At 43.3% G+C, this 7,149-nt stretch overlaps 1 long non-coding RNA gene across 1 annotated transcript; it reads left to right on the top strand.

The window, feature by feature from the left end:
• Window positions 1–462: 462 nt before the first annotated feature.
• On the top strand, window positions 463–5,334 carry LOC132536610 (uncharacterized). The gene is made up of 3 exons (XR_009548116.1): window positions 463–722; window positions 797–964; window positions 4,416–5,334. It is a non-coding gene; the product is annotated as an uncharacterized LOC132536610 (long non-coding RNA).
• The last annotated feature ends 1,815 nt before the right edge of the window (window positions 5,335–7,149 follow it).

Below are 7,149 nucleotides of genomic sequence, written 5' to 3'. Positions count from 1 at the left end.
GTAACCTCAGGACAAGATATGATTATTACCCCTGAAGTCGAGCCACCTGTCCAGCTCACACAGCCTGTGAGCCCTTCCTGCCCAGTCAACGTGAAGACAGGGTTCAGATCCATGGAAGAGCTGGCTGGGAAAGTCTGATCCTCGATGTCCCCCAAGATTCTCCAAGTGAGCTGTGCCTCTTGGAGGGGAGAAGGGCAAGCTCTCTAATTAGAGTCGTCTTCATAGAACTAACAAGGCCAGGGACATCCCTAACGCACCGGGAGCCCCTGGAGCCTCCTCTGTGTTCCTCCCACAAGCATTGTTTGCTGGTTTCTGCTTTGCCAGCACATGCTTTATGGGGACAGTAAGGGGGCATTCCCCAAACCATGATGCTGTTCCATTCACAAACATTTGCCTGCATGTCCACAGCTGGGTGACTCATGTTCTGTTGAGGTGGCAAGAAAAGTCACAGCTGCAGGGAGGAAGGACCTGGTCCAGACAGAAGGGGACACTCACAGTATGACCAGCCTTAGCCAATCAAAAAACACACTCCCCCAGTCAAGTCTGAATTTCAGATAAACACCACTGGGGATTTACACACAAAAAATTAGTTGTTGTTTTTCTGAAATTCACATTTTGCCAGGCTTCCTGTTTTGTATCTGGCAGCCCTTAACATTCAGCACCTGGGGCAGAACTCCAACCTCCCCCATGGCCACCAGGGACAAGCCATTGGCCTGCCCAAGGTGACAACAAGCCTGGCAGTGGGCAGGGTCAGAGAAGGGGAGACATACTTAACTTTTTAAATTTATATTTATAGTATGATCATCGTCATCATCATTATCATCTCTGGGGTTTCACTTCTCTGGGCTGGCTTCTTCAGACAGAGAAAACAGACATCAGACAGAAGGAAAAACACCTCCAATGTGGTGAGCACCGGGACTGAACCTGGATCATAAACAGATGGCAAAGCAGATGTATTATCCAGGTAAGCTATTTTGCCAGCCCAGAAATCCTTTAAGGGCTCTTCCTCAGCAACTTCAAATTCAATCTTGTAACAGGAGATAGAGCCTCATGGTAGAGCAAGTGTTTTGCATGACTCAAGTCCTGCATTTGATCCTTGGCACCTCCCTGCCTCTGCCCTCTAAAAAATTCTGTCTCAACCAAGCAAAGAGCTCTAAGTTCACCGAAGGGCTGTGGGAGGAGGCACTCCTTTCTCTGAGCCTAATTTCTCCGCAGTGAGTAGGACATTTGGAATCTCCAATGGTTCTTGATTCTCCTAATCCTTGGCTTTTCTTACCCAGCAGGAAATCTGATGAAAATAAGATAAAACGTGAGCAAGACAGGTAGTAGAGTGAGAGGAGAGGACAGCTCTGCTGGAAAAGTTCCAGCCCTCTTACTTTATGCCAGGCCTCGAGCTCTGGGAGGCTTCCCCGGGTCAGGTGCACCCGTGTATGCTGACGCTAGACTCTTTGGAAGGGGTCCTGGGGTGGCTCCCAGTCTCACAGCTGGGTCCCTATCTCCTGTCCCCAGGGACAGCAGCTTTTTAAACACCTGCACCACCTTAGGGACCATCATTAGCTCCCATATTAGAAAAATACATTGTAAGGATGACAAGATTGTGTGCAAAATGTTAACAATTGTGACTTTGCTCCTATAGTTTGTGTCAGTCCTGATTTGTGATGTAGCAAACACATACATTTGAACATATTTTTTTTTCCACCAAGGTTATCACTGGGGCTCTGTGTCTGCAAGATTCCTTAACTCCCTCTTTTTTTTTCTCTACACACACACACACACACACACACACACACACACACACACAAAAATTAAGTTCCTTTCATATGACCTTGTTGTATCATATTTATTTATTTACTGCCACCAGGGTTATTGCTCGGTTGGTGGCTGCACAACAAATTCACCTCTCCCAGGGGCTATTTCTGCCCACCCACCCCCATTTCTCCTTCCTTTTATTTGATAGGACAGAGAGAAATTTCACTTCTAGAAAATCATCTTACAGAATTAGTTATGAGGGTATTATCACAGCTACATTTAGTATCATGATAATGGCACAACAGCAGCCTGGGAGGTGGCACAGTGGATAGTGGTAGACTCTCAAACATGAGGCCCGGTGTCCAATTCCTGGCATTGCATGTGACTCTCTGGTTCTCTCTGTCTCCATCTCTCTCTCTCTCTCTCTCTCTCTCCTTCTCTCTCCTTCCCCCTCTCTCTTCTCTGTCTTTCCCTCTCATTAATAAATAAAAATATTTTTGGAAAAAAGAAGAAAATGGCAAAACAAGCCAATTATTCGTAACAATAGGAAGTGTGCTGAATTGCTCATGACTCCCTCATATCATCCACTGAACAAAGTTTCAGAGAAGACAACGCAATACTCAATGCACAATCCGGAGAGTAAACACTTGGAAGTTATGAAACCAGACAGGACAGTTTTATCTCTAAAGTGACCTGAATTTATTGGTGTAGATTGAGATGAAGACACACTGAGAGCTACCGATGTTTGTGGAAACAAACGTGTCAGCAGTGATTATCCCTGGGAGGTCACAGTATTTCTTTTATTTTCTTCTTTTCCATAGACCTGTGTTTTCAACAAGCATGTGCAACTTTTGTCAAAACACAAGCTCTAAAAAAGGTGTTTTTGTTTGTTTGTTTGTTTTTGATTTTGCTTTAAGTTTGGGATGGATGATGCTATAAGTTGTAGCTCAAGGTGGAACATTGAAACTTTGTTTTTAAAAAGATAGTTTTTCAAAGACAAAAATGCTTGGACCTTTGTTACTGACCAGAGAGAGCAGCTGGACTGGCTTAGATCTCCTGACATTTTAGTCCCAGCACTGACCCACCCCGCCCCCACTGGCCAAGTCCAGGCTGCAGACCCAGAATACCCCCCAGCAAAACTGGTAGGCAGGCTGGGGAGCCAGTTCTGGGGAGCACAGGACTTCCACACCTGAGGTCTTGGGTTCAGTCCCTGGCACTGCATATGCTAAGTGGCACTATGTTCTCTCTCACCTAAAAATAAATCAAAACAGGAGGAGGCTCTAGAATGTCTAGAGGAAGGTAAACATGTGTGCGCGACCAGGTGCACCATCTCCCAGCCCTCCTCTCATTTTTTAAACGATCACTTTAGCAAGAATTCATTATATGCCTGTACTAAAATATATGTCGATAGTGCCCTGCTGCTGAATGTATAGGTTGTGTATTAGGTACATATTACTAGATAACAAATTATCCCAGAATGTGATGGAAGCAGTAAAAATTTACTTTCTCTTATGGTTTCTATTGGCCAGAAGTTTGAGGACTCAACTATCCAGATATCAGTTGGGGTCTCTCATGAAGCTATAATCATCTGAAGGTTCAACTGAGATTGCAGGATTCATTTCTCCTTTTTTAAAAAAGAATTATTGACTTTATTTTTTAAGATTTAAAAAAATATTTATTTTATTTATTTATTCCCTTTTGTTGCCCTTGTTAATTTATTGTTGTAGTTATTATTGTTGTTGCTATTGGTGTCATTATTGTTGGATAGGACAGAGAGAAATGGAGAGAGGAGGGGAAGACAGAGAGGGGGAGAGAAAGATAGACACCTGCAGACCTGCTTCACCGCCTGTGAAGCAACCCCCTTGCAGGTAGGGAGCCAGGGACTAGAACCGGGATCCTTACACTAGTCCTTGCGCTTTGCGCCATGTGCACTTATCCCACTGTGCTACCGCCCAACTTCCTATTGACTTTATTTTATAAAGAGAAAGATACTGAGAAAGGGACAGAGGGAGAGGGAGAGGGAATGACCAGAACACGACACACTCTGGTTTATGGTAGTGTTGGGGATTGAACCAGGGACCCCAGGGCCTCAGGCATTAAAACCTTATGTATAACCATTATGCTGTCTCCACAGCCCCCATCATCATCATCATCATCATCATCATCATCATCTTCTTCTTCTTTTATATTTGTTTATCTTAACAATGAGTGAGATATGAAGAGAGAGATAAAGAGAACCAAAACATCACTCTGGCAAAGGAGCTTCCAGGGACCTCATGTTTGAGAGCTAAACATTTATCTATTTCTTTAATCTATTTTTTTACATTTATTTATTCCATTTTGTTGTCCTTGTTGTTTTATTGTTGTAGTTATTACTGTTGTTGTTATTGATGTCGTCGTTGTTGAATAGGACAGAGAGAAATGGAGAGAGGAGGGGAAGACAGAGGGGGAGAGAAAGACACCTGCAGGCCTGCTTCACCGCCTGTGATGCGATTCCTCTGCAGGTAGGGAGCTGGGGGCTTGAGCTGGGATCCTTACACTGGTCCTTGCTCTTAGCACCACATACACTTAATATCTATTTTTATGAGAGAAAAAAGAGATCAGAGCATTACTCAGTTCTGGCATGACATTACTGGGGACTGAATTTGTGAATTCTGGGTCCACAGGTATGCCAGTCTTGTTCACTGATGCTGCAATATCATTTCAAGCCCTAGAGGAGGATCCATGTCTAAGATGACTTACATATCTAGCTGGCAAGTTGGTGCTAGCTGAGAGCCTCCAGTCTTTCCACAGAGCTGCCTGAGTGTAACATGGCAGCTGGCACTGACAGTGCATGTCATCCAAAAGACCAAGATGGAAGTTGGCATTTTTTTTTAGATTTGGAAGTCACACAGTTTGCTTCCTCTGTATTCTACTGGTCATGGCAGCTACAAAGGCCTATCTAAATTCAAAAAGGAGGGAACAGACCCTTTCTCTCAATGGAGGAGTAAGTACAACATGGTATTGTAAGAAAACATGGTAAAAACAAAATCTGCCAAGGTCATTTCCAATATTTTGCTATTATCAAAAAATGTTGGTAAGGACATTTTAAAGATTTTTGGTATGTGGCATCAAATTCTCTCTACAAAGTTTTGCAAATTTATTTTGCCACCAGTGATGATTGAAAAAGTCCATTTCCTGAGATCAGAGAGGTGGCTTAGTAATTGAGTAAAGGGCTGGCTGTTTTGTGTGAGGCCATGGGTTCAAGCCCTGGCGTTGCTTATACCAGAATAATGCTCTGGTTCTCTCTGTCCGAAAAAAAAAAAAAAAAGGTGGTGGGAAAAGCCATGATGCATTTTTGCATAGTAAAACAGAAAAATACATCATGACTTTTCCAACAAGCCAATAAGTAAAGAAAGAGTCCAATCCTTCATGTACCAGTACAAAATTTATTTAAAAAAAAAAAACTTTGCCGGGGGCTGGGAGATTGATCACCTTGCAGAGTACACACTATGCCTGGCATAAGGACCTGTGTTTGATCTCCTGGCTCCATACCCCATGTCTCCAGCCAATACATGTAGTGCTGGGGATCACACTCTGGACCCCCATGCCTGAGAGTCCAATATCTTATCTACTGCACCACCTCCAGGGCCGCTGGAGGATATTAGCACATAAAGTACTTGTAGTTTAGGCTTCTACAATTCTAAATAGGCCCAACATGAGATACCCTTTGTAGATTCAGGAGATAAAGCTAACTGGCAAGAGAGTTATGCCAGTTATATGCTAACAAATCAGACCCAGACTTAGTGTGCTCAGACAGAACACTATGATTTCTTACAGGTCTGGGAGTTGACTGGGTGGTCCCTTGGGTAACTGCAGTCTGTTAACAGTGGTCTAGAAGGTCTGAGGTGGGTAGACCTCTAAGCAAAAACAAAGCATCAGAAGTTGTACAACATCACCTTGGCACTATTCATTCTGGCCAGAGCAAGTCACAAACCAGATTCCAGGGGGAGACAAAGGGGCATCCCACCTTGAGCAGGGGAGATAGTATAATGGTTATGCATAAAGATTCTACTACCTGAGGCTTTGGGTCCCAGGTTCAGTCCTCAGCACCACCATAAGCCAAAGATGCGCTGTGTTCTGGTAAAAATAAAATAAAAACTATAATCCCACCTCATGGTAGCAGCAATTAAGTTGCACTGCACAAGTGCCAAAGTGGAAATTCAGACTCCCAAGAAGAGCAGCTAAGGGGCCTAGGCACAGGGGCAGGATGATGGGTAATTCTGTTGGTGTCATTACTGTAGCAGTACATATACTCAGTGGTCAATGACCTTTGCCCTCTCTTTTGTCAAAACTGATGCCTCCTAACACAAGCCTAACTCTATTCTTCATCTATTGGGTTGTCAGGAAAGTCAACATTTTTCTATGTTTTTCTTTGCAAAATTGTGTCATGACTTTTTCTACAATCCAATAGCTTGGAGGTTCTGCCCATGACTGTGTTTCTAGCTTGGGGCCCAGAATATGCTGCTTGGCCTTGCTGATTCATCTCAGGATTTGATTTGGATTATTCTGATAGCTTCCCTTCTGCTACTGGCCCCAGCTTCCCGGAACTCACAGCCCTGGCCCAGCCCATCTGGCAGATCCACCCGCCTTCCCCTTGGGGAAGTTCACACAGCATTCACTTGACCAGTTTCTCTGGAAATCTGCTTAATATATCTGAAGATGCAAAATATTTCCTCTTTCATTCACTTTTAATCATTGTAACAAAGCTCCAGTAATTCAAGTCTTTGAGGAATTGCACAATCTAATCTCCCAAAATAGTGGTGTGTGTGGAGGGGGAGGCTGTCACACATATGTCCTTTAGAGCTAAAAGTTATTCAAAATATAAACCTAGACCTGCAAGAAAGGTACCTGCTCTGCCATGCATACAATCCGGGTCTGAGCCCAGACCCCAGTGCACTGTGGGAAGCTTTGGGGTTGTGCTGTCTCTCCCTCTGTCTCTCTGTCTCTGTCTTTCTATCTGAAAACAGTGACCAAGAGTTGTGATGCTCTTACAATGCATATGTACACAGTTACTGGTAAAGAGTCTAAAAGGAAAAAGACTATAAGATGGAAACTTGCAGAATGGTTTATTGGAAGGGTTACTGAAAAGTCACATTTTCCTAAGAAAATCATATATTTGCTGAAGTAGTAACATGATCTGCTGCCTAAGGAAAGAGCAGAGCCATGTGTAGAATTATTGGGTAGTAGAAATTGAGATTTTTTTAATCTTTTTTTTGTGGGAGACAGCTTTTTGGTAAAGATATTAACTTGCTAGTTACTAAAATTGACTCTAGTTTCTTAAGATGTTAAGTGACAAAATCCAAAATGTACAACAATTGCATAGTAAAGTACCTTTGTGTGAAAAGGGGTAATCTGTCG

The sequence above is a fragment of the Erinaceus europaeus genome, unplaced genomic scaffold (assembly GCF_950295315.1).
Source record: "Erinaceus europaeus unplaced genomic scaffold, mEriEur2.1 scaffold_972, whole genome shotgun sequence".
NCBI classification, from domain to species: domain Eukaryota; kingdom Metazoa; phylum Chordata; class Mammalia; order Eulipotyphla; family Erinaceidae; genus Erinaceus; species Erinaceus europaeus.
This window is presented reverse-complemented; position numbering and strand designations above follow the sequence as displayed.